Genomic DNA, 26,754 nt, shown 5'->3' with positions numbered 1-26,754 from the left:
GCGCTTTTTCTTCTTTTGCTAGGTCGAACCGGGCGGCGTGTGGGCGCCGGCTGCCTGCCCGCTTATCGGGTCCTGCGATCGAAGCGCCGCAGCGATGATATCTGGCGGCGGCGCGCAGCGACCGGCTGCGGCTTCTCGCGCGCGCTTGCTTGCCCCGGGCCGGCAACAATGGGAGGCGCTGCTGGGATCCCGTGCGTCCAGGCCGTCTTCGGTCGCGCATGTTCGCTTGTCGTCGGTGCCACGCTTGAGAGGATTCTCCTCCCGGGGCCGCCTTTGGCTACGGTGCACGGGTGGAGCGTTGGTGAGAGGCTGATATTGCGGGAGGAAGATAACTACTCTCTGCCAGGCACCCGGCCTCATTGTTCGACGGTAGGCAGACCGTTCAGGCTGCCCCTGCGGTCTTCGGCTTCGAACGTGGCCGGCTGTGAAGCCTGTGGTGTAGTTTAGGCGCGCTTTCTTTTGTATGCGTGTTTTGGGAAGAACTCTGCTTCAAATACACCACCCCCTCACCCCGTCTCATCTTCACTGTCTTGTCTTCTCAGCACCTGCTTGGACTTGGCGAATGTGTAGAAAAAGCAGCTGTGTAGCAAGCATTGTGTAGCGAAGGCACTGCCTCCTGTACATTTTTCCTTTGTTTCCGATGGGACGCTGGAAGGAACGCTGAAACGCTTAGTGCAGTCGACTGCGATGAAATGTAATAAGCAGCATTTTATAAAATACGGCTTGACTTGGAATCTGCAAGCTAGGTCTGGAGAAATACCATAAGAAAAAAAGGAACTGGTGCCGCGTGGGGACTGGCTGTATGCTTGAGTGGCGTGATGTGTGCGTGCCTATCACCGAGGCTAGCAAAGGTAGAAGAGAAACGATAGCGCTCGAACGTGCAATAAACTACTTCGTCTTCGTGCAGAAATGTGTGCGAAAGCTGCTCCCTATTCATTCCCGTTGTCATGTTGAATGCGTGTTTGAGTTGTTCGTCGTTACTAGGCGATGTGGCTGTTTTGTTCCACGTAATGTAAACCACTTTGTGCCAACCGGAGTTGCTGGGTATTTCGGAAAGTTGGTGAGACAGGAGCGAACTGGGGTTTCAGTGCTTCTGGAGTTTGCGCGTTTACTCTCGGCTTACGCCTGCATTGTTTCGCCGTTCACGTCTTTACTGGTGACGGTGACATACCGGAATGCGACTGTCACGCCTTAAGGCTTATTTAGAGGCTTATCCTTTTTTTTTGACCCTGCAAAAAGAAAAAAAAAGAAGGCTGCTTGTAGTTAGCCCTCTTGCCTACTTTCTTGCGTGCCAGGAATGCCTAGGCTGCGGCAGAGGGGCAGGGTGCGTGTCCTCTGCCGAAGTAACAAAGGCCATCTAGCTTCGCGTCGAACACCGGGGCTTTTTAGAGGCGCTGTGCTGTGGTGAGCGCGCATTTTCCTGGGACCTCACAGCCATTACTCCGCCCGGGCTTCGAAGAACAATTACTGGAAGTTGGGGGGTGTCTCCAAAATTGTCTTCGCCTCGCGGATTTGTCTCCTCGCGTAGCCCTAGCCTCCCATCTGCAAAGCCTAATGGCGTACGCAGAACGCGAAAGCGGGCGGGGCAGAGAGAGAGAAAAAAAAGAGAAGCATGGGGTGGATGAAGAAAAGCGTCTCACTGTGGTCGCCGGTGCTTGAGTGCACTCCTGAGCGCTTCCGTCTGCAAAACAGACCAGGAACAATGGCAAATCTCTTCCGGGGACCGGGCGCTATGCGACATGGCCTCTGTTTCTTTTGAGCGCTGCGGCGGGGGCTGCCCGTCCCCTCCTTTGTCTTCCCCTGCGCGTCTCCCTTTTTATCGCTGTCATGCGTCCTTTGGCCACCTCAAGGCCATGGCAGCGTGAATCCTGCTCGCCCGGCCGTGTTCTGGGGATCGTCTCTTTGTGCACCCGCGAGCGTTTTTGAGACAAACACTGCGCGCGCGGGGGGGAGCTCCTCCGCGAAAGCGCGGCAGGGGGAGCACATCGTCTCCGTGTGGGGCGACCGACGTCCGGACGGCTGTCACTCGGACGACCCGCAGCGGGGCCCCTTCTCTGTCTGGACCCCCTTCTCCTTTTCTTCCAGGGATTAAAGCTTTGTAATTAGCTCCCCGAGCAATAATTACGGCCGCCTTTCCGTGCCTTCCCCGATCAGCATGCGGGCGCGGGGGTGACCTTGGTCGCGGCGTTCTCGCCAGCCTTCCCCGCCACCGTCGATTCACGCGGCGCGTTTCTCCGGGGGGGGGGGGGGGGGGGGGGGGCTGCCATTTGGAGAAGGTGCCGTGGGTAGGGTTCTCCGATTGAGGAGGGTTTCCTGCCCTCTTTCTCGCTCTCCTCTGCGCATCTGCGGCGAGGGCTACCACGCTCGCCCCCACTAGGGGAGCCTGCAAAGCGTTGTGAAAAATGGTGGCGGTTTTCCTGATGACAAGGCTGCCGGTAGCCAGCGTCCGTCTGTGAGCACTACTGGCGTCTCGGCGCTCTTTTGACGCTTGAGGTGGGAGCCGAGCGGCTTTGCTGTCCCGTCTGACGCGCGCTGTCCGCGTGCGTGCCCACCGTGAGGGCGTAAGCTCTCGGATGGGGACGGGGGCAACGCTGCTCTTTCGGTAGAAACTTGCTGGGATCGGCCGCGGCGGTGCCTGTGCATTGACCTTACGATTTACGAACGCCGCGCCGTGCTGGCGTATTGCTCTGTCTTCAAAGGTCATTTGTATGGTTTCATGCAGCAGCAGGGAATATTTTAGCGCCATTGATGCCTGTTATTGCTGTTAGCCGTCGTGTTTCCTGTGCCCTTCTACTGACGAAGGCAGGGGGTACGCTACAGCATTCCACCTGCGCAAACGATTTAACCGACCCATGCACTCGTGCGTGATTTCAGCTATATCCAGCAGTACGAACAGCGGAGAGTGGTTCGGTTACTCTTAGTCCAGTTCGTTCCCCTATCGGCGCCGCGCGAGATCCTGCTAGGACTCACTAGCCCTTGACATTAACAGAACGCCGGCGCGGCTTTTGTCGGAAAACTTGGATCTGTGTGCTGCGGCATATGGCAGTTAGGCTCAGCAGTGGAGTGTTTATTCTTCATGAGGATTTTTGCGGAGCTTTGAAACAATTATGTAAACGTGCTTTCGGGCAATCGACACGTGTTTGGTACCCTTTCGCCACTTCTTGCCTTGCAAAAGCCAAATATTCTCGGCCTTTCGTTATTTGGTTGTGAGAAAGTTCTAATGAAGATAAGAAAAATAAACTCTTGAGAGCGAGCAATTTTCTCAGCTTTCGGAAAACCGACGTCGTTCTCAGCGTGGCCATCAACATTATCATATCAGCCACTATTTGGATCCTCCCATAGTGGTTCATTCATGAGAAATCACGCGATCTTGAGGCGTATTTGTTTGTCTAAGAACGCCTTCGTTCAAAGCTTCTGCGTGTTTTAATCATGGTCAAATGTTCATTTAAAGGTACTCTGCATGTGTCTTAAACTGCTGGCCCTTGCGTATGTGCATCGCCTACGTTTGACTATTTTGAGATGAATTCCTGTAAACGATGTATAACCTTACCCGCTGCGGTGGCTTACTGGCTATGACATTCAGCTGCTTAGCGCAAGGACGTGGGATCGAATCTTGGCTGCGGCGGCCGCATTTGGATGGAGGCGGAATTCGAAATACATGATTGCTCGTGTACTGCGCGACGTCAGTGCACGTTAAAAGACCCCAGGCTGTTAAAATTAGCCCGGAGCGCTCCACCGCTGCATGTGTCGTAGCCCATACGCACCCTTGTTACGTTGTGACGTTAAACCGATATGCACCCCCCCCCCCCCTCCCTTCCCCCACTAAGCCTGTTTAAGGAACCGCTTCCGACGATGGAGAATTTTGGCTTCCCGCATTTCATGCTGGTGCCTGGGCTCCGCGCTTATTTAATTTTCAGAGCGTAGTCATATTCGACTAAGAGATCCTGCGAAATCGACGGTATCTTGTTTATGCTTCTTTATTCGAGAGACGTCAGACAGGGAGCATAGTCGAGCGTCCATTGACGTGTGCACTCACAATTCGCTCTCTCATTAGCATACCGACGTCTATCAAGAACTTTTAGATTCGCGGAATTTCTCGCTTGGCGCTTTTTCGCAAGATGCAAACGAAGGACCGAGCGTTGTCCTTTTAAAACAATGTCGATGATATCGCAATTTTCGACCGGTCTTTCATTTCTCATAGTTTTTCTTTGTTTGTTCAGTGTAATAGCGTATTAAAATCGCCAGAAAAACGAAAAACCACGCGCGCGCTTTCTCGCTGTGTTTTAGGACAGCAGTAGGGCATAGCGGGGCGCCGCTTTCTCTACTTTGTCGCTTTTCCCGCTTTGCTATAATCGCAACTGTTCGGTGTACCCTAGAGCCGCTCTGTTCGCTTATGCTCGCAGAAAACACGCACACACACGTTTGTTATGCGGATCAGATGTGATACTCCATCAGGTCTGCGATAAAACGGGTAGAGAGAGAGCGAGAAAGAAGAAGGGGGGGGGGGGCTCGGCTCGGAGGTTATCAAAAGACGCCTACGGGGCGCATACGCCACGCCGCCGCCGCCGTTCCCGTTCTCCACGAGATGAGGAAATGGAATCGTAGGTGGAGCCTTCTGTCTATTTCTCCTTCTTTTCTGGCGTTATTTAGCTGCGATGGCGCCTGATTGGGCGGCGCCGGGCGTCGCAGGCCCCACCACGGGTCTATAAACATGCCACTGTCGCCGGTTTCCACAACGCTGCTGTCTCGTCGGAAACTTCACAGAACTCGGGGCTTGCTCCCGACGGCGAATTGTGTATAGTCGCGCGCTATTGCTTTGCGTTTTTTGCGTCTTTCACGAGCACGGCGTTCGTTTTTCTTTTTTCTTTTTTGTTTTCAACAGCAGTCATAGGCACCTGTGAGGGTTTTTTTTTTTTAGATTTGGCGGCAAAAATTTTGAATCGAGCACAGGCTGCGTGCGCAGCTTTTGTGCGCGACATTCCCGTTTACCCAATCGGAGCCTGGCTGCTTCTACGTTTAACTAGTCTAGCCGTTTCCAGGGGTAAAAAGCGATTTTTTTGCCTCCTATGGCAGTTGTAGACAATGATATTATTGGGCCTCCTTTGATGAAATGTTGTGGCCTTTGATTTTCAGGGCCACTGACACCACGGAAGATATTGCTTCCCTATATACGCGCACACGACTTTATTTCGCGCTTAACGAATTCGGGCGCGCTGTTTAAAAAAACCTTGCCAATTTCACTTCCTCATTAGAAAAAAGTGTTGTGCGCAATTTTTGCTCATTTCGTCACCACGAAGCCCAGTAAGGTGCTTCGAGTTAGAACTCTTATTTTAAGTAGCGCGCCAAGTCGAATTTCAGCCATAAGTTTCGATGATAGCGGAACAGAGTCAGAACAAAAAACCAGCCGCTGCCCTGTCGCGCACTTCGTCTCGGTAGTTCATAAACCCTGGAGGAGGAGAAGAAAAGTGCATTGCTTTTGTCGCAGCGAGAGTGCCGCATCAACGGTTATCGTCCTTTTTGCTATGTGCACGCTTTATGTTTCAAAAAGCGTTAGTTTTGTTATTTGAGCATCAATGCTTGCCTTACAAGCTGAGTGGGGTAGGCGACATTAAAGTAATCTCAAGCGATGAATAGAATTGGTTTGCAGCAACTGCTCCCCCAGTGGCAGATCTTAATGGGGCGATGACCTGGGCGGCCAGGCGCGTCCGTTCAGACAGGCGTCGTGTGCCGGTTTTGTACGCGTGCAGCGATGTTCAAGGCGAGCACTGCTCCCATCCAGTGAATTCGACAAACGGGCCGCCATTGCTTCGGAACACCTGTGACGCGAGTAATCAAACTTGCAAAAACGTGAAATGTCGGAGTCCGCCTTCAGGGTTGTCCATTGTCGACAGTGGGCACATGTTACGGTAACACGATGATGGAATTCGTGCAAATTGTCCAGCTTTGCGCGTGCACGTTGTTTCCGGTGAACTGAACGCCACTTGTCTGGTTCTCTCTGCAGGTGCAGTCTCTTGAAGCCTTCTCAACATGCTAGGTGAGTGTGCGCCATTCTCAATCTCCGTGACCCCGTTGTTGGTCGGGAACTGAGCGTCTGCTCTGCTAGCGCGGTAAAATGAAGCGCGAACGACAAATGCAGGAAGGATTTAGTTTGTCATTCGGATGCTTATCTTTTTTTTTTTATTGCTCACCTGGCTCCGGAGTCCTTTCCTTTGGGTGTTCTTTCGTCGCTCTTTTCAGACGCCGTGTTTCAGGCAGCGTAGGCAAAAGCGGAAACGAGCTCTGTTCGCGTTTCATGTTAACGCGGTGGTACTTGCACACTGAATGCTTGGTGCTCATTTTCGTACTTAGGAGCGTTAAAAACGACTAAGTACGAAAACACAGCGCTTCTTAGCTCTCAAGGGGATCACTTTGCTTTTGTTTGGAGGCCTGAGTTGAAAAGTTCGAGTGATCACACGAGGTGTGCAGCCGCGTCCGAAACGCAGCCATGACTCGTTCGCATGCAAAGGACGAGGTAGGCTGTCGCATCAGACTATGCATAGTTTCGGATGTAGTTTGCATTTCTGTCGGTGTAATGCATCGCATTGGCGCATGCTCTCGTGTGTTCACTGTCGTACGAAGACCCAAGCGTTTAGGGCAAGGCGCTAGTGGGCCTACTGATGCTTACATATCTCTTCTGTATCGTGTGTAATGTTACATTGCGGTCTGGCTTTTTATATCCAAGCTGTACGATGCAAATGAACGCGTACTTTTTGCGGCGAGCAGCAGTTTCCCTATTTGAGGCTGCCTGAGTCCGTCTTCTACATTAATTCATGAATGATGAAAGTTCGTTTCCTGTTTCATTTTCTATCGCTCGTTTTTTTTTTTCGTTAATAAATATACTAACCCTACCGAAATAAGTTACATTATCGCACTCCGGCGCCTCGTTAAAACTAGCGCTCAGTTTCGTATCTGTTCGTTATTTCAGAAACGAAAAGGCACGTTGAGAACCCGCAAATTTTTTTTCGAAAATGCTGTTCAGCATGTTTTTCCTGTGCCAAATTTCGCGCTGATATCAACGGCCTTTTAGCTCAAGTCACTGTGATCAAGTGGAATACCTAAAATATATTGCGCTCAGCCTTTCAAGAGCAATCTGATGTAACATGCTACAGTGTGTCCGTCGGGAACAATGTCTTGCGAAACTTGCCGGCAGATACCAATCTTTCGCTGGATGTAGCATCGTCAAAAATGTTGCCGCAAGCGTTAATTATTGCAATTGAGGAATGAAAACTCCTAGTAGCATGGCGACCGCAGAAACAGTGGTAATGTGCTGCGACTGTGGATGCGTCGGTCTATTGCGTGTTCGTTGACTGTAGCACTCGTTGCGGTAGCATATCCTAATTTCTGCCACGATCATTTTTTTTTACAAATACTAAAAAACACATTTATGTCGTGTTAATTGCGATAGATTCTGTGAAAGTTCTGTCCAGGCGTTCTGGCATTATCTCCCTATTTGACAGGAACGAAATAAAGCTCGCTATCCGGGTCAGAAAATGCTGTTTGGTTGATGCAAATAAGATAAACATAAGATAACTCTGATTTCAGAACTCAGGCTTTGTGTTCGCACCACATTAGAAACCAACTGAAGGTGAAACTAACGCTGCTGCTCAATGGACCATTTGCAGAAATCTAATACCCCTCTCACACGGGCACAGCAAAGGCCTCTAAGTATCAGGTCCTTATATCCAAAGGCGTAAGGAGTGCAGCTACACGGCAGAAATGTTGCGCCTTTGCCGCTAAGGGCCTTGGAGGCGAAGGCGCTCATCAGAGAGCTTTGGAGCCCAAAGGCGCGGCCTTAGAGAACCTGCGATCACAGTGCCATCCCACGTCAAAAAGTAAAAGCAATAAAAAATAGGCACATCCAACAATGTTTGAAACTATTTTTTTTAATACGAAACGTGTGTCTGGCTTTGCTTTTTGTGCGTGTGTTTATATTTTATGCCCAGATTTCAAGGCAGTCAAAGTGTTGCAGCAACACCGAGTGCCCCTGGTGGCCAAGGGAATACACAAAACCTGCTGCTGATGAGAGTAGCTGTTGTAGTGCTTTTAAGGAAGCTATCAGAATAAACAAATTGAGCTCACCGAATGAACAGAATAGCCCACTTCAATTTTAAAACACTCACTTCAGCCGCCTCGAGCACAGCAGCGGGTGCTAAGCCTGAACGACTGTTTCACCTTTGGGCTGCACCGTGTAGCTGCGTCGCTGCTCCTTTAAGCTTTCGCTCCTTTGGTGAAAAAAAGGTGCCTTTGCTGGAAAGGCCTTCGAGGAATGCCGTGTGACAGGGGTATAAGTCAGCTTCTCCGCAAGGCTTGCTTTTCAACCAAAAGGTCTCTTTCCCAGACGGCACACTCGCATTCTCTGTGCAAACAAAAGAGTCAAGTTCCCTGTTCTGAGTAAACTCAGGAATGTCGCCAGTTTACTTCAAGATGACCTCAAGAGGGCTGTCAAAAGAATACAATGGTACAGTATTGAAAAGGGGATTGCAGTCAACCTTCTGCAGCACTGCAGTAGAGGCTAGGCAGGAACTAGAAGGAAATGGGCCTTTGTTCCTGTGCCAGCAGTAGTGAGCTACCTCATACTAAGCATTCTAAAAATTTTATGCTAAATAACAGCCTAGCTCCAACTTCCTCCCTTCACCCCCCCTGCACCCCTAGCCAGAACAAGGAGCAACCCACTCCGCACAGCACTGCGACAAAGGACAGTCTCCCTCCTTTTCCTGTCTAGACTGCTGCAGGCAGAGTGCGACCATCTGGAGTTTTCAGTTGCTTGAAGAATGTGAGTGTGTCGACCAACATTTTGGTTTTGAAAACAAGCCTTGCAGAGTAGACGACTTACACAAGTTTCCGAAAATGGTCAGTTTGGCGACGAAACTTGTGGCTGGCTTTTGATAGGGCTTCCATCTTGAATGCTTTTCTGGTCAGACCAACAAATGTCCATCATGTCGGCGTGTCTTGTAGAGTCGCGGACTTTTTTCCCTGCCGTCGACAGGTAACCTTCGCGTAACTATGCTCGAAGCCCGTCTCGAAGGAAACGTCGCTGAGGGTAGAGTAGCCGACACGAACCGAACGCTGCCGGCCCCTTCCTTTGTCAAAACCACCCGGAGTCGGCTGAACCATATTCAGGGTTTGATACACCTCTGGAAAAGTGTACGTTTCGGTCTGACCGGCTGTCAGCTCTTAGAGTCACGTGAGACAGTGTGCTTTAGCAGCGCCTCCCGAAGCCAAAACCCAAAGCGCGTGAACCGCAGCAGTGCCCCCCGAGCTGTGCGCGCCAGGCGGCCATGTCGGCGACGGCGCGGGGTGGTCAGTCGCGGGCCGCAGCTGCGTTCTCCGAAACGTGTCCTGCGGCGGCCAGTTGGTCATCGGCGCGTTCGCGGAGCGTGAGGCGCAGCTGCGGGTCCCCCGCCCGGCCGCAAAGAGAAGCAGGCGACAGAAAGAAACGCACCGCGGAAGTCGCACAAATTGCGGCGCTGTGACAAGAGCCGTTTGTCGTCTTTGACACCCTTTTCCCTCTCCGCGCTGACGAACGCTGCGAGACGCGAGGTATTTTTATTAACAGTCCGGCCGAGTGGACGCTTGTCTGCATGCATGCCATCTGCGCCAATCAACGCCCACTGAAGGAGCTCGGTTCGCAGTCCCATATATCCATTGTCAGGCGTACGAAAGGCGAGAGGGGCTGGGGGAAAGAAGTAGAAGAGCGACTCAGCCTCGGAATATGTGAAACGTTCATTAGTCAGCTGACTGAAACGGCTGGGCACCGCACACACATCATCGCGGGGAACGGACACGTCTCTTGTTCTCTGACTGGGTGCTTCCGTTTATTTTTACTCTTTTTCGCCAGCGCCAAGACGTGCGGGAAGATGTGTTACTGCGTGTGAGGAATTCGTTCCCCACTGAGATACATTCGGGCGAAGGCGGCTGCACCCTGCCGCTCGGTGATAGTGGCGATCGAAGACCGACGCCGCGGTGACCTGCGAGAATGCCTACGGGTAGGGGCGCTCAGTTGTAGTGGCAATTCCGAAGGGTTCACCTGAACTCGGCATTTCGCGACGTTTAACGTCCAGAGCTGCGATTCGGCCGGAGTTTATAAAAATTCACGTTTCTGGTACTCAATAAGCTAGATTGGGCCGCAGTGCGTGTTTTCATAGTGCATTCCGTTTGGTGGAGTGCAGCCAGCATTGGCGCTGTCAAAATTCTTCCTCGCTTTTTCAGCCCCCGCGCAGCCGTTGCGAGGGCTGGCAAGGTCTGGCAACTAACTGGTTGTTCTCCCTAAGCGCGCTTGCCGGAAAAGCGCTGTGTATCAAGAAGTTGCTGTTCGTGCTCGTGGCCGGCGGATTGCGCCTGTGCGCCGAGCGAGTGATAAACGAGCTTGTTTGACTAAGCGCATTGCCCGCGGAGAAAGTCTAGTCGGCGAGGTGGAGAGGGGGACAGGCGGAGGAGCCCGCCGCCGTTGACGGAGCGTCACCTGAATGTCGTGTGGGAACCGTCCGTCCCAACGATGGGCCCATCTCGCGTTCCCCGCCGCCGGTGTGCTGTTTCGCTCTGCTGCAGGCCCGACTGCTTCGCGAGGAGCGGTGTGTCGGTTGCTTCACACCCCTTCCTCCGTTGTTTTGACGCCTCGCGGAGGCAACTTGAACCGGCCGTGAATCGGCCGTACAGGGAGCGGCGGCAAAGGAGGAGAGCGCAGCGACGGGCAGTGCGCATTGTTCCACGGGCGTTCCGGTTTCAAGCCTGCTCCGCGCGGTGTCATAAACCGTCTCGATGCGGCCTTAGTGTGCTGCAGACTTTACCCGCGTACGAGCTGTTCATAGCAGCGCCGTCGATGTTGTGAGCTCTGCTGATACTCTATTTACTGCTTCCTAGTGCGGTGGAGCCGTTCTGACACGGGTATTAATTTCGGAATCCCCGCTTTACCAGCAAAGTACTTTTTTTGTGTCTTAACTGCAGCATCGACTCTGACGATAGGCAGTCTTGGAGGCTCGGAACACGCTGGTCACGCACCTTTCGCGGTGCTGCGGGGTAGCGGTCAGTCTCTTTTCCAGTCCCTACAGATCAGGCGCGGAAGTGTCGTCGACGCAGGCGCAGCGGTCGTCGGGCGAACGCGTTCGTGCGCGGCGGCCCCCTTCGGCGAGCGCGGACAGCGTCTTCCTGCCTGGCTTATTGTTTCCCGGGAAAAATCGGGGCCACCTGTACTTTGGCCGCTGCTCGTCCGGTCGTGAGCAGGGCGAGCCTCTCTAATTACGCCCAAATGAGGCTGGCCCGCGCGCGCCCACTCGGCGCCAGCTGGCCGCCCGGTTTCCGCACCACCGGACCCGCCGATTGGTGCCGCCGCAGATCTGCGAATGCCGCACTCGGGCCCTGTTTGCTTTCTCAGGAGGCGGCTGGCTGACGCACGCTTTTCTCTCGGGCTCACCCTCTCCGCACACGGCACGACAGCGTTTCCGGCGAGCATCTTGGGCGTGCCCGTTCGGATGGCGGCGCATAGCTGTGGCTACAGATCGGTACTTCCGATGTGCCCGTCGCCTTCGTCGGAAACAGTGGTGTCTCTGGAGAAATCCAGCGGCCACCGTTCGCTGGGGCCGGATCCGCTTCTCCAGGGTCGCCTCGCGCGCCGACGTGTTACGCCGCGGTGTCTCAAGGCTCTGCCGGTTTAATTACTTGTTTCTGCGATGGCCGCGCACTTTCCCGTCCCGCGCCTCCTCCTCTGGCGCGCTTTAATGACAGTGACGAGTCCCGTCAAAACGATCCTGTAGTGTATCCGGGATGGCCTCCGTCGGCCCTCGTCTCATCATCATCAGCGGCGGCGCTTAATTTATTTGCTCCTTTTCCTCGGCTTTGTTGTTCGCTTTTGGCGCGCCCTCTCCCGGCGTTATTATTTGGCGCATCGGGAGCGAGTGTTTTGCGGTGCGTGCTCCCGTCCATCCGTCCGTCCGTCGCCGCGAGGGCGAGGAGGAGCGGACGGCGAGTCGTGAAACCTTTCTTTCTTCCCCTTCCGCCGCTGCCTTCGTTGTTCTTTGCGCCGGTACCTCTGCTATTTGGCGCCTCAAATTGGTTATAATACGGCTTGCGTTTTTCGTAGATATAATTACAGTACTCGCCTTCGTGAGTGCGGCGGACTTTGCACGCTTTCTGTCTGGCAGGGGCGCCCCTCTCCCGCGAGGAGGCCGACAGAAAATGACTGAGAGCGTTTATAATTACAAAGCCCTCGCTCATTTTCCAGTCGTCCCGCGGCGTCGTTTGGAGGCGCCCCTCTTCGCGAGCGGCCGGGTGCTTTCTTTTCGCTCGTCGCTGCCGACTTTCCTGCTATTTCGTCCTTTCTTCGTACGCTAATAACGTCTACTTAGTGACGGACAGACGTAGATGAGATGGTAGATGACTGGAATCCTTTTTCCCTCTCCCTTCCTGCGCCGCGTGAGCCTCTCGTCACGCTGGCGTGTTTGTACAAAAGAAACCGGGGGCCGAGCAGATCGCCAGAAAAGCTCGAAACTGCCGAGGCCGGTCACGCAGCGGCAGCAGCCCCTGGGTCGCTTGCGTGCGCGCTCTCCTGAGAGAGCACGGCCGCCGCGTCCCCCCTCCCTCCAGTGTGTCACCCTGCTGCTGCTGCCCGTAGCCCCGTGGTGCTGCTGCTGCTGCTCTGGCGGCACCAGAAATTCCCTCCGATTACCGGCGAGATCGGCTGGTCGCGGCGACGCATGACGCCTCGATGCGTTGCTGTCTTCGCCGCGTGCGACGTTGTGCGCAGACACGCGTGTATGCATATTTTATACGCACTCATAGAAGGCGTTTGCGAGACTTTTCAAAAACAGTCTCTCTGTGGTTATATTATCTTTCCTTCGCGATCATGATGGGAGCGGTGGTGGACGTCATAAAATGGGGACGTTATTAATTCGTTGATCGGTTATGAAAGACTGATAATTAACATTTAATTACAACAGTTAGGCGTTTGGTTGTAATTTGCCAATTGTAGGCGGGCCATCGATCCCTCCAATATCACGGCCGAGCGCTCACGCGTTCGGGCGTGATAGGCTATATTTTTTAGCGCCGAAGACTAAGTGTAGTTCTCCGGATCTAATAATTAATATTGGATGCGGCGATGTTTCGCTAGAATGAGCTAGTTACAACGGAGCTCATGGTGATGTCATTTACATTTTAAGCAGTTTATTTTGGTTGATAACCTTACTAATTACTGTATCACCCGTCTTATGACGTCCGCCTCTGCTGCCGTCACGATCGCGAAGGAAGTACGATAATGATCCCGCATTGCCCTTTAATTCTCCTTTCCTATTCCTCCTAACGCTTCAGGCGATCGGCGGAGTGCAAAGCGCGCCTGGTTCCAGACCCGCCCAGCCGCTAAAAGCATAGACCTGGTTGGACACTGTCTTACTACACTGCAGGAATTCAGGCGCCCACCTCAGCATCACCATAGAAAAGTGCCACAGATCGGGAGCCACAGATGTCTGCCCCGCTTTAAAGAGCGTGTTCTTAAAAGCGAGCGCCTGTTTGGCTTCACTGGATGCACGCAGACCTCGGCGCAAGTTTGTGAAGTTCAGGGGACTCAAAATGGTCAGAGCCCTCCTCTGCGCAGCCCGGGTGCAGCTTTGGCTTAAAAAAAAAAAAACGCACTACTCGAGCGAAGTAAAGGGGGGTGCAGCTGAGCGACGCTGTGGTTCGATGCTCGTCGCTTGACTGGACAGAGAGCGGCGTTGCTCGCGGCCATTTTTCGCGCGCCTCTCTTTTTCACACGTGCGGCCTTTGCAAACATCGGGCGAGAACGCTAAACATGTTGAGCTCTGAGTTTATGGGCGGTTAATCAGCGTCATCCGGTAGGCGCGACTGGAGCCAAGCTTTTGTTTCGCTAGACATTACACGTGGCCAACAACGCTCAGTAGTGAGTCATCGCTGTGCAGCAACCTGATTCGTTTTGTGCCTGGCGCTGTAATGGTAGCGTCGTCGCCTTTTATTGTGGGCACTTCTGTTTCTCTTTCTTTTGCGGCGCCAATTGTTTTGCGATGTCTGCCCGGTCTGTGCACGTATTGCGCACTTCGACGGCGCCTCGCTCGCACGCTCTCACGGGAACAGTTCCAGCGGGCCATTCGATCGCAGTCGGCGTTCGAGCAGAGAAGAATGCGTATCGGGTAGCATAAACACTGCGTTTGAGACCTAGCGCCGTCTCGCGCGCGCGCGCGCTTCTTGTTTTACAGGGCAGGCAGGCTTTTTACCTTTTAAATTTACGCAGCAGCAAGCTCAGTAGTGCGGGAGTGGTGGGTGATGGCAGAGTTGTGGTTTGCTGTCATCTGACGTCCGTCATCTGACGTCATGGTTTCTGAGGGACGCCGTACTGGTACTGGCGCACTGACATCGCACTGCATGCGGGCGTTCTTCGCGTTTCGCATTCATAGAAACGCGGCCGCTGCGGCCGGGATTCGATCCAGCGACCTTCGGCTCAGCAGGCGAATTCCAAAGCCGCTGAGCCACAGCGACGGATGGAGAAATAGACGAGGAGGAAGGAGGGTAAGGGAAGGCAAAGAGGGTACTGCGGGCATTTCCAATAGCGCCATTGCATGCAGTTTTTTATTTTCCTCTGGTTCTGTGCAGCTTTCTTTTCAAACTGAAATGTTGTTGTGATTGCAGAAGAAACAACAGCGGAGGGGCGTATCAGTTGCCTTTTGGTTGGCGGCGGAACGAAAGGCTGAATATTGTCTGTGCAGTCGTCCACACACCTGTCTAGAGCGCTCGAACGGCGTCATTTATGAGTGGTCCAGGGCTCGAAACAGGAGCCTATAATGCATGCACATTGCCATATATTGTGTTTAACTCCTCATGTCTTTAAAAGCTGTATCAGGCCCACCAAGCAGTGGTCATAAACACACAACAGAGCGGGCAGTTTGAGTGCTCTAGACAAGTATGAGGACGGCTGTACAACGTGCCACCAGAAAATGCAGCCAGGTTATCTTACGTCCCGCTCAAAGCCGGTCGGAATTGAGTTTGATATTCTTTGGTTCCGAAGATCGCGCCGACTTCTTCCTTGTCCTGTAGTACTGCACTGACTGGTCAGAATGCATAGGCTTGTTTAGGAGCCTTTCTCACTCTCTCGTTCTCCGACCTTTCGCGGCTTAATGGGGGCGAGGGGCACAGCGCAGGACCCCGTGCGCAGAGTGGAGCGCCATGTGGCACGCCAGCTGAGTGGCACCGCTCCATGGGCCGGAACCCAGGCGCGCAGCAGCCGCACCGCTTTTCGCCCCTGTGTATCACCAGAAACGCGGGCGTCCCTTCCTTCCGCAGCATGCCCAAATGGCTTCATCGCGGCTCTGCCGAGCGTCCCGGGCGGAGCCGCTGGTCCCGGCTTTGGCAGACGCCGCTCTGGACGCATGCGCTTCCCCCACTGCGCATGAACCGAACCATAAATTTCTGCTGGAAGGTTAACTCGCGCTCGACCTGCCAGTATTTTACGGCTGGCGGTGTTTTCTTTTTTTTGCCATTTCCTTTCTCTCGGTTCCGGCCGGCTTTATTGTTTTTACGGCTTCCGAAAAGAGATCTCATCGAGACGGGCCGGAGAAAGCGCGACTGTGTGTGCGTCCCTTTCAGCCGGGCCCTCTCTCCTCGCGCGGGCCCCGGTGGACGGCTGGCTTGCGCCGCGTCTGGGTGGGCCCTGTTTTCTGCGAATGCGGCCTCCGGCGCTTTAAATTACTGCCGACGTGCGTCTCTGCTCTTTCGCGCCCCCCGACGACGCGACTTTCGTCGGTGGCGACTACCATCCTTTGGCCCTTCCTCCCGAACCGTCATTTGCGCCTTTGCAACGCGGCCTACATTTTCATCCCTTTTCTTTCTCACAGAATGTAGCCTCGCGGCTTTGCTTTCTGGGCGAAAAGCGCTGCAGTGTCTTCCACTGCCTTTTGAGTCGAGGGGCAAAGAGCGGTTGACGGAATCTCAGTTTCTAGCGTTTCTGTCGCGAACCCGCAGCCACATTGACGTCCTTGTTCGCGTTGCTAACTTGCTCAAGTGTTGGCCTGCCCCGACTTCTGGGCGAATAAAGGTGCACAGTGTAAAGCCAAGTTCCGCGTAAAGCAAGTTGCCCGGAATGCAGTTTCGCGTCCCGAAGGAACCACAGCTCAGTAAAATGTTAATTGCGATGATGACGGCTTACATTTCGAAGCCATATTGCTTTTTTTTTTCATTCCTTGCTGCAAACCTCTACGCTTATTCATCATCAGTGAAGAGACGGTCGGTTGTCAGAGGCGCTGCGTGAGGAACACCGCCGAAGGGTTGTTTACGAAGCAGCCGCTGTCGCGTAAATGCGCCCAGGCAGGCAAGGGAGGGAGACGGTGGCGCGAAAGTGAAGTGCGTGAGACAAGGTCGGCTGAGGAAGAGCGACACGACCGGGGCGAAGCTCCTCACGGGCAGCCGGCGTATCATTCCCCCCTCTCTCTGTCGGTCTGTCTCACTTCTTTTTTTGTTCTTCCAGCTGGGGCTCTGCGGAGGCGATTAACATTCCGAATGATGGATCCCGAGAAAGCACATGGAGGAGCCGATAGGGGAAAGAGGGCCGCGTTCGTGGACGGATTAATTGGCGCCCTGTGTATTGGGGATTCATAATTATGGCAGCTACGCTGGCCACTGCTGCCTGCGACCATTCGACTTCTCGGTCCCCCTGTATCAATATCGCGTCGAGGTTTGCTTTCTCTCTCTACTGTATTTTTTTTTTTTTCACACCGGGGAGGACACGACTGGCTTCGGCGAGGTGGCGAGGTGCTTTTTGAAGCTCTCGTTCCTTTGAGCCGCCCTCTTGAAAAGCCGACTGCTGCCTGCGAGGTGCCGTATTTTACGAGCGCACGTATGAACACGTGGCTTTCTTGCTAATGACAGGGACGTTAGAGTGGGGGAAACGCGCCGGAGCGCGAACCAAATGGCTGATTGGACAATTTGCAGCTGAGCCCTATCTGCGAGCGCCCACGCTCTTTGTGTCTTTTCATCTGGCGTCTTTCTTTTCCCTCCCCGGCTTAATGACTTCGCGTATAGGTTTGAAATGTGCGGTAGCGTCATGGGCGCTTTAATGCGCCGAAGCGTTCTCGCCCAGACTATGACGTGTCCATTTTGCCTCGGCGCCGGGATTGAGCAAACGTTCTAAGCCTTTCAAGCCGAGACAGGCCCTGTTGTCAAACAGCCACGAGCGCACTCCAGTGCGTCCGTGGAACCGGTTTAAAAGCTGCAATGGCGCGCCTAAGCCGAACGGGACGGTTTGCTGTCTGTCTGCCTTCTTCGTGGCGATTGCCGAGTTTACCGCCTTCATTGCGCCGCCGTTGGGGCCGATATCGAGGAGTAGTACCTTCAGTGCCGCCGCCGCGATAGGCGGTTCTTCCTGTGAAAGCGCTGTCGGGGATGCGGCTTTGTGGGCTGCTTGGAGAGCAGTGAGAGGCTGCGTTATCTCGGTCACTCTGCAAGTGATAACGCGGCGACTGGGAGCACGTATTTGTTAGAGCTTAATAGTCAGCGGCGAGGCATACGTTTGTTCGTTTGAGAAATTTTTTATTTTATACCCAGGGTATGGGTTTCGAGCAGAGTGCGTAGTTAAAACTAATAAACATATGTCGCGATATGGCCAGTCTTCGTATAGTAAAATATATTTAGGCACCAGACGTCGTTTGCTTTCGCATGCATGGCTTTATTCCCGTGTATCTCTTGTCCATATAGCCGGCAGGATTAACTTCGTGTTAACGTTTCACTGCGGCCTGGTGAAACCCGAGAAAAGGAAAAAAAATGAAATTTGGTTGCATTTTCTGCTGAAGACGTAATTATCGGCTTGTAGTTCAATTTACCCCCAGTAAAAATCTGAGATCGTTCGCCCTCACATGCCCTGTGCTTGCAGCATCTGAAGGCCCTAGTGCGATAGGCGTTAAATGGGCCATTGACGCTTGAAAATGTTCAACCGCAGCCTGACCCTTTTCGAAAAAAATGCGACAGCACTTTTACAGTGACTTTCAGCCGCCCGTCACCCAGGCTGGTTGTGATGCTTATGGCTAATGTGGAGCATGTAACGACCAATTTCACAGAGAAACGGGTGCCCGCTTCTGTGGAGCCCCTAATGGCAACGCTTATCTGGTCCATGATCATGTGTCAAGCTTTTGTTTTTGGAGTAACGAGTGGTTTCCACAGTATGCAGTTAAATTCCACGTAAGCGAACGTCACTTTAACGAAGTTTTCAGTTGAGCGAAATCTTGCGAAATCCCGCGCTGAGATCCCACTGTATCCCATTCCATATGGACGAGCATTTTGAGGATCATCACCTTACCGCTTCTGGGTCAGAGTGCAGCATGTAACCAGAATCTTAGCACAAGGACCCCCCAAGTTGTCTACAGAAGTGCAAAGACTGCCCCAAGCGCGCATTTGTACCACAATAAAAAGTTTGCATCAAAGCGAAGGCGACTCGCCTAAGTTTACGAAGCTGGAATTGTGGCAGAAAGTTACCACATTGTATCAAAAGTGCTAAGTGCACAGTAAATGCATGCGCGGAGAATTGAAATAAATGCCTGCAAGTACCGTGGCTATTGCTTGAAGATTAGTTCGCTTCATTAAAACGAAAAGTTGCGTGCTCGTTTTAGTTTCCCCAATTTCTCTCTCTCTGCATCGCTATTTCGCATCCACAAAAGCTAAATATGTAATCTCAAGAGGAATAAGCAAGTTGTTTCAGCAACTAATCGTAGCCTACGCATATGAACGCGGCTACCGTAGCGAAATCACTGCTCGTTGAGTAGACAGCGCCCGCTATCGGGAACTCGCGATATTCTTCGAAGGGCCGCCGCATTTGTTTTCGCAGCCTGAGGCACGCTGGCCGTAGCTGCGTGGGGGTAATCGGCACAGTCGGCGCAAAGCTCGTCCGAGCTTGGCCGCTGTTCCCTGTGTCGGCGCGGCCCCCGAGTGGAACGCGATCTGTGGCGAGGCGACGCCGGTGACGAGCGCGGATATGCGCGTCTCGCAAAATGGAATTGGAGGTTTTCTCGCTGGGACTAATAATAAATTTCCGGCCCATGCGCGCAGTTCCCTTCGGCAGCGGCTGTGGGCGCCGAGATTTATGAGGCTGGCCTGCGTGGCCCGAGTTCTTGGCGGCCTCTTCGGAGGAGGGGAGTCCCATGGCTCGGAGCCCCGCGAGGGGAAATGCCCCCGCTGCGGTTCCGGTCGTCCTGCCATTAGCGACCCCGACACCTCCCTCCGTCCCGGGACCGTCGTCGAGCCGCCGCCACCGCTGGCCCCATGTGTCGTCAGGCCTCGGTTGCCTCTCCTCTCCCGGCCATTTGCGGGCCCTCCCCCGCATCCCGTCTTGCTCACATGACTGTTCGTCACGCTTGGGCCTCTCGACATTTGTTGCCACCGCAGTTACTCTTTCTCTTTTTGTTTCGCCTTCTCTGCAGCTTCTACTTGTCGCAGCTCTTTCCAGAAACTCGTTTTTTCTCCGCCAAGCGTACGCTTCTCTCTCTCTCTTTCCTCTCTTCTTTTTCGTTCATAAGAGTCGCGAAAGACAGTGCAGTACTCCATCGGCTTCCTTCCCCTGCTCTTTCGCGCTTCTACGCCTTTCGGCCTCTTAGTTGGTGCCTCCTCGATGGTCCCTCCATTGTCGCCTGTCGGCACTTCGGACCAAGAATTGCGGAGCTACGCAGTAACTTCCCCGCTTCGTTTGAGACCAACCAGCACTGTGTGGCACACACATTTTAGAGTGGAGCTTGCTTGGCAACGTCAGCGTGCTTGCTTCAGATGAAACCGCGTTTCGGAGCTCTCCCGCTAGGGGCGCAGGACCCTACGCTCATTCACGCTACTGTGCGTTTTGAGGTGGCATCTACAGGCACCATTACTCTCCCCGCTTTGTTTGACGCTGAACTTGTGCTCGAGACTGTGGTTTTCATTCTTCACACCCTGTAAAGGTCCGCATGAAGTTTTCATGGCTTGTGCAATCCCTGGCTGGTGTTACTCGCACTCAATGCCCAGTCATTGAAGGCCACAGGCACGTTGCTTATTTTATCATTTTTGATCCGCCTTGTGTGTCTTAAGAAAGCAGTTAGTCGCTGTTGAAAAATCCTCTAGTATGACTCGCTTTTGGTTACCTTAACTGACAGCTGCGATATTTTAGCCATGATTGAAAGGGCCCTTTTGCCTGTAAAACTGCGTTAAACCAGCTGTGTGACGGTAGAATCCACGATCTTCTGCAAAAAGGGCTGGCGTATGCGCACGTCTGTGCGCTAGTTTACTTGGCCGTGGAAAGTTTAAATACAATACGCTCTCTGTCTTGAGGTCTTAACGAATACGCCTTTAAAGATGTTTTTCTTGGCGCAGTCCGGTGATCCTTTTCGAGCTCGAGGAGTCTTGCTGTGCTCCTGCGGCGAACTTCGAGCTATGCAGCAGCATGTGAAAACAGGCGTGAGGGTGTCTTGCGCGTGTTTTAACCGCGTGGCACGTCTTGAACTAGGGCATTCTCAGGCTACGCCCGGCTGGAGCGCGAGGCGCAGTGCCTCGTCGCCGGTTTCTGCGTTGTCGGCGCATTAATTGCGGTCGATGTGGGAGGCGTCCCAATCGGCCCGGAGATAGATCTCCGGAGTAGCCGACGACCTCCGAGGGTGGCGTCTGGCACTCAGCCGTACATCAAATCCGGCGCTGAATCCCAAATCCAGGGCCGCCGCCGCCTCTCTGCGCGGTTCGCGGGGGGGCAACGAGCCCCGTCTGGGGTGCGCACGTAAGATTGTAACCTTCTCTCCTTGTGCAGCCCCCTCGCGCGGTGCCTTGTTGGCGCTCGTTTTTCAGGCGTAATTAATTTCCACGCGAGAGTGCAATGGGCTGCGCGCAACGTGGTGCCGGATGCGGTTCGCCGTTGGTGGCACAGCCATTCGTTTTCGCTCGCCAGCGGCGTCCGGCCCGTGTCCCGCCGCTGGAGCCCACATTCATCTGTCATGGGCGCAGCAGCTTACGCTGATTCACACCTTGGCCGAGGTTTTGCTGCGCTTTATTTTTGTGCCAGCTGGCCGTGGCTGTGGCGACCGCGCCTCCGCAAGGGATGAAAACCAAATCGAAGACGATTGTACGCTTGTCTCTGCGCCCTCCGCTTGGAGCCGCTTTCCTGTTAGGAGTGTTTTATGTGCGGGTGGAAGACGGTGCCCTATGGGCTCGAGGGCCGCCTCTGCGCAGATGTCTTTGCGCTCGCTCGGATCGCGCACGCGGCAATTAGTTCCCGCTTTCGCGTCCCATCGCTCGTCGGTGACGGGGAAGTGGCGTATCGCTCTGTGTACTCTCGCGGCAGCGGAGAGGGCGTGAAATAAAGCGAGCCCAGGAAGATCCGCAACCGGAATGGAGTGAGGTTGTTTGCCCTGAGCCCGGTCTTTTTGGGAGTGGGGCGATGAGAAGAAAAAGAAAGTACCGTGCGCAATCCTCTTGAGATGGTATACACTGGAAAGGTTTGGAAAACGGTGGTACGTCTTTGATGAGATAACAGTATTTCATATAACTGGCTTAATCCGCCAGCAGCTGTGTTCAGGAACACCTGTCGTACTGCTTTTCATCCTTGATCTTTACAGTGCTTCCCTCATTTTTGCCTTTGCGCATAGGAGCAGAGAAATTATTGAAATTTTGTATGCCGAAGCTGCGTAAAGCTTACGGGGCACACCGCAGAACAGAGCTCCGAAGTAGTTTTGGTCACCTGTGATTCTTTAACACGCAGCTTGTGAGTACACGGATGGTTCTGTATTTCGGTTATGCAGCCACTGTAGCGGCCGCCGCGGCAAGCAGCGAACCCGCAACGTTCTTTGTAACAGCAGCATGCCATGGCCGGCCCGTGCGCCAACGTTTTGTATTACACGCTGTGCGCTCGGCTTTCATAATGGCCTGCCCTTGGATAGGGAAGGGAGAGTCCGCGATGGGAATATTGCCTGTGCACATATTACGTTTTCGGAAATTTGTTACACATTCTGAAGGTCGACGCGTGGAAGGGAGGAAGGAAGAAAAGCTGAATGAAAACAGGAGACGAAAGGGGGAACAGAGGTAAGGCAGCGTTATGTTCCTTTTGCACTATACATACATCGTACTACGAGAGAAGGACTTGCCGGTTCTGACAACGGATGCCATCTTCTCCTTACAAAAAAAAAAAAGGAAAAGAAAAACTGTTTGCTGATGGAGGTACAGCTCTGACTAATGATAGTTATAGTTAGCATCGAGAATGAAGGTAGCTGTGCGGTACACAGGAAAGCCGCTGGGTTTTCTCAGATCTTCGTATTTGAAAACATGTACGCTTTGGTCCATGAGCACTCAGCGCTCTGACTGTTGTAATCACTGTTCTTTTGAGATTTTTTTTTTTCAAGTTGTCATAAGATGAGGCTGGCGATAAGCTAGGCTATAGAGTATAGGTCGTGGAGGCTATTCTCTCCCAGAAACCTGAGCAGGCTCCGGCTCTCGGCGCTTTCTGTTAGCCACAAGGGCAGGTTCCCCCCCCCCCCCCCCCCCCACCCCCTGTCGCTGTGAGTCCTCCACCATATACGGCTTCCTGAGATGCACTAAACAAATTAGCTGTTGTTTGTTCTTTTTTGTGGCGGAATTGTATACACTACTCTATATGTAAATACGTCCGCGCACAAACTGCCCAGTCATCCCGTTTATGCTGGTCCCCGTGAGTTCGAGTATAACGTGCGTGCACTCTAAACACAAATACGCCTATATGGGTGTGAAAAGGTAGTAATCTGTCCTCTAGGGCACTCTTTTTTAGGGGCAGGATATCCTGCGCTAGCTTTGGGGTAGATTTCCATCACTAGAAATACGGAATACTTACAATTGCCAACGGAAATAAATTCCCTCTTTAAAACATGCGAAGTTATAGCAGTTGTGAAGTTTTTAAATGAGACTTCAATCCCCTCTATTCGCTGACCTCAAGACCGTGTTTAAAAGCCTCCTCCCATTGCTAACAGCATCAAGTTACTATGCTTTTCGCTGGGAATACGCCTCCGTTGCCAAGAGTAAGCGTTTCGCATATTTAGTGAGCGAAATCTACCGCGGAACTTTGTCAGCATTCGCTGCTCCTAGAAGGGAGTGGCGATGTAGGACAGCTCACTCCCTTTTTACTTCCATATAGGCGAATTCGTGTTTAGAGTGTAGAAGAACTCCCGAGAAAGCCGACAGCAAAACTTCGAGCACATTACCGCTGATTAATTTCGAAGATAGTTTCCCTGCGATGTTTCCGTAATGTGTCGTCCACAACGGCGCACCTCTGTGTTATCGTCGCCCCCACCGTACTGTGAACGGCTCGGACCCATGTTCACCAGCGGGGTGAAGGGAATATTAATATTGGTGATGCAGCGAAGCTAGATATCATCGCATTGCTGCTTAACCGTGACCGCATGCAGTCTCACAAGTTAAAAACGTTGTCATGAGCGTACCTGTGGGCTCTGCAGCAAAAATTTGGGAAACGCGTATTGATGTAGGACACGGGATCTTTGCCTTACGTCTCTCCGTCTTGACTAGGGCAGCATTTTATTACATGGGAGCCAAACATATTACCGCAATTCATAACTGCACTTAAAAATTTAAAATATCGCAAAGACAGCTCGACAAAGGAAAAGAGATGTAGATAACCATAACAGATGTAGCAAGAAATGCTCAGAAATGTTTTTTTTTATCGCAACAATGAGAAGAATCTCATTGACTGAGTAGACGAAATACAGCCGTCGAGGTAAGCGTAGCCGCCGTGAATCCTTCGGTATTCGTGACAACGAGGAGCCTGAATTCATTACATCACGCTGTACGTGCTGAAATGTCACCACCGTGGTTCGGAATGTTTATTTACAGTGTCGTGAAGCGTCACTCAGTTCCAACCATAGACGGTACGGCTGCACTGAGATGGCCGTTAATTGTAATTATTTACCTTGTTCTTGGTCTCGCCACTCTTTTATCTGGCCTGGTTGTCTACATGAGGTGGAAATTGGCATTCGGTTTTTTAAGGGGCGCATCATTACATCGCAACTAAAGTTTGCTGCTCCACTGATTGCTCAAGGAGTTGGCGTTAACCCTTCAATGCTCAAATTATGAAGCAATCAAAGAAAATAAAATATAGCTACCTCCACATTGTGCTGGCTAGTGTTCCCACATTCAAAAGCCACTATCAAAATTATCTTACTGCTGCTAAAATTTGAGAAATCGGTATGTAGTTAATCTGCAGGAAATAGTGTTTCGTCCATTTAGTGCAGCTGGTCCAAGTTGTCTGAGAGATCAAATCGAATGCCTCGAACGAACTCGATATTCCAGGGACAGTATAGACAATGTTTTATCCAACAAATGTCTTCCCATTCTTGCTGCAAAAGCTGTCACAAAATAGAGAATTTTTGCTCAGCAGCGACGTATTAGGGTTACCGGAGGCCGGCAGTGCACGCGCAGTGATCCTACCTGGCTCCGCCCTTCTCACAGCTCGTGCTCAGGAGGCTTCCAGTATACGTCTAAGCTAAGACGTTTCCGCTAAGTTCTCCACCGAGAGACGAGGAGCACTTCAGAGGCGGCTGGAAGTCGCACATTCGAGCTCCCATTTTCTTGACACAGCTTGCCACAGTGACGCGTAACATTTTGATCGGAAAGCGCTGGCCGGTGAGAAGATATTATCAAACGTTGTATGCAAGCTACGTGTAATTCAGAGTAAACGGCGTGCAGGCGGTATGTCTCGTATTCTCGACAACAGACGTTAAAGGGCTAAAAATCACACGATCGGAAATCGAGATGGGAATCAAAGGAAAGATCTCTTGCCAGTCTTGTGTGGCTGATCATGTCCTGTGCCAAGCATTGGCCGATTGCGGAAACTGCTCTGGCTTTATGGGCAGATGCCTGACACGCCAGGTGCGTGCCGTCCAAGAAGCTGCGTCGGTGTAATTTTGATTCATCGGGGCGTTATTGGCTGTCTCTGAAGGGTGTTATTTATTCTTCTCTGCAACACTTGTGTACTTTAGATGGGCTGTTTAGATGTGCTGTGAGACGGGTTCCTGCATGGCTGAAACGGCGCAAATCTCACGCAGAGAGAAAGAGGGAGAAGTGACGTAGCTAATTCAGCTGGATTTCTCTGCTCCCACGTTCGTGAAGAGACAGGTATGAAACAACGCGTTACTGTGTGCACGTTATACGACGTCACACGGGGCCATGATCTAAGGTAGGCGGAGGGGGGGCGGTTTTCTTGTCTCCTCGGCTTCGGCACGGCGGTCGCACGACATCTTCAATTTACACTTGCGCAACTTTTGCTGGCCTGCCGTGCACAGCCACTGTTCGCGCCGATAGTTTCACGACGAGGCGGGTGGGTCAGATTTCTGATCCCGCCAATCCATTCCACTTGGGGGACGAATAGCATATGGGCGTGATTCCGCGCGCACGTAACGAAAAATGGCGCCAGAGAAGGGACGGCGGTAAGCGGGCGAGTGAATAAATGACGGAGGCTTGCGGGAAGCGCGGGGAGGAAACGGGATGTCGCCGCTCTGTGGCGTGCAACGCGTGGGAGAGCGCGCCCACAGGAAATGCATTAATGGTAATTAGCGGCGAACGCATGACCTTCACGGGCATGGCCACCACCGCTCGCTCCGGTGACGAGTCGACGGCGGTGGCTTTTGTGCGCCGCCCTCGCCTCGCTTCCGCGACGTCGTCCGTGGCTTCGGCGGTCCGCGCGGAAACGGACCGGTGCACGCGAAGAAAAGGCGAGGTGGCATAAATTCGGCCTCATTAATTCCGCTTGTAATCGGCGTCTAATTGCTGCGCCGTGGTCGCTGCGGCGGCGTCGCCCGGCGGATTCCGCCGCCGGGGCGCTTTGATGCCCGCACACACCTGCGGGCTCGGGGAAGCGCCATTCTTCGGCGAGTCGTAAGGCATGCGCGGAGGAGCGAAATAAAGTAGCACCGCTGTCTCGCTTTTACAAGGAAGCGGCACGCCGGGGGTGTCTCGTGTATCGTCTACGGCCGGGAACGGGCGGAGGGGGGCAGTTTTATTTGCATGTGGCAGCATGCGGCGGCGGCGGCGCGCACGTGTATTTAAACAGGCCCTCTGGGACGCCTCCACAAAGGAAGAATGTGTCGCAAGCCGCCTAGTTTACGGCGCCCTAAATATATGTGCCACTGATTGCCTCAGCCTTTCGGTCCGCGGCCCTTTTGGCACGGCGCGGCGTGGCCATGTTTTTGCGAGTTGAAATTGTTTCTTTTCTCCGCCGTCTCGGCTCTGCGCGACGGCCTTCGCGTCGCTTCTGTCACCTGCAATTAAACAAGCGTGTTTTGCTCTAATTGTCCATGTTACCGGGGCCAAGAGCTGCGCTAATTGCGCGTCGTAGGCGTCGACCAAAATAAGCGGCGCATTTTAATCCACTCCCGAGTTTCGATCATTAACAAGGAAAGCGTCAGTGTGGCCCAACAACGCACTTGTCTGCAAGGCACATGTCTGGTCCTTTGGGCCCCCGGTCGACTGGAGATAGCCGTGAGCGTGTCGTGCGGGCAGCCCGAAGCTCATCGAAGCGTCTCGAGCGTGCGGGCTATCTGCTGAGCCGAGCAAGAAAAGGGGAAAAAAAAAAAAGAAGTCTTCTTCACTAAGTGTGGACGCTGGAGTGGAACCCGATAAGCAAAGGTGGCAACAGTTAAGAGATGGTGCGAGAAGGGGCTTGTGAGGTGTGGCGAGAGCTGCGGGATTTTCTGTTTGTTTCATCTTTACGTCACAGGTGCGGTAAGGTGCTTCCGCCGCGTGCAG

The 26,754-nt window shown here is 53.0% G+C and overlaps 1 protein-coding gene across 5 annotated transcripts in view; it reads left to right on the top strand.

Annotated features, from left to right (window-relative positions):
- The window catches only part of zfh2 (Zn finger homeodomain 2), a 253,865-nt gene that overhangs the window by 158,536 nt on the left and 68,575 nt on the right, over positions 1-26,754 (top strand). For 3 of the 5 annotated variants that reach the window (XM_077646983.1, XM_077646984.1, XM_077646982.1), the window contains one exon: positions 6,002-6,034. The exons of the other annotated variants lie outside the window; for them this stretch is intronic. The gene's annotated coding sequence lies outside the window, so the exon portion shown is untranslated. The remainder of the gene's footprint in view (positions 1-6,001; positions 6,035-26,754) is intronic. 5 annotated transcript variants of the gene reach the window in all.

This window comes from Amblyomma americanum, chromosome 1 (assembly GCF_052857255.1).
Source record: "Amblyomma americanum isolate KBUSLIRL-KWMA chromosome 1, ASM5285725v1, whole genome shotgun sequence".
Classification (NCBI taxonomy): Eukaryota; Metazoa; Arthropoda; class Arachnida; order Ixodida; family Ixodidae; genus Amblyomma; species Amblyomma americanum.
Note: the sequence above shows the minus strand (reverse complement) of the source record. Positions and strands in the feature narration are given on the sequence as shown.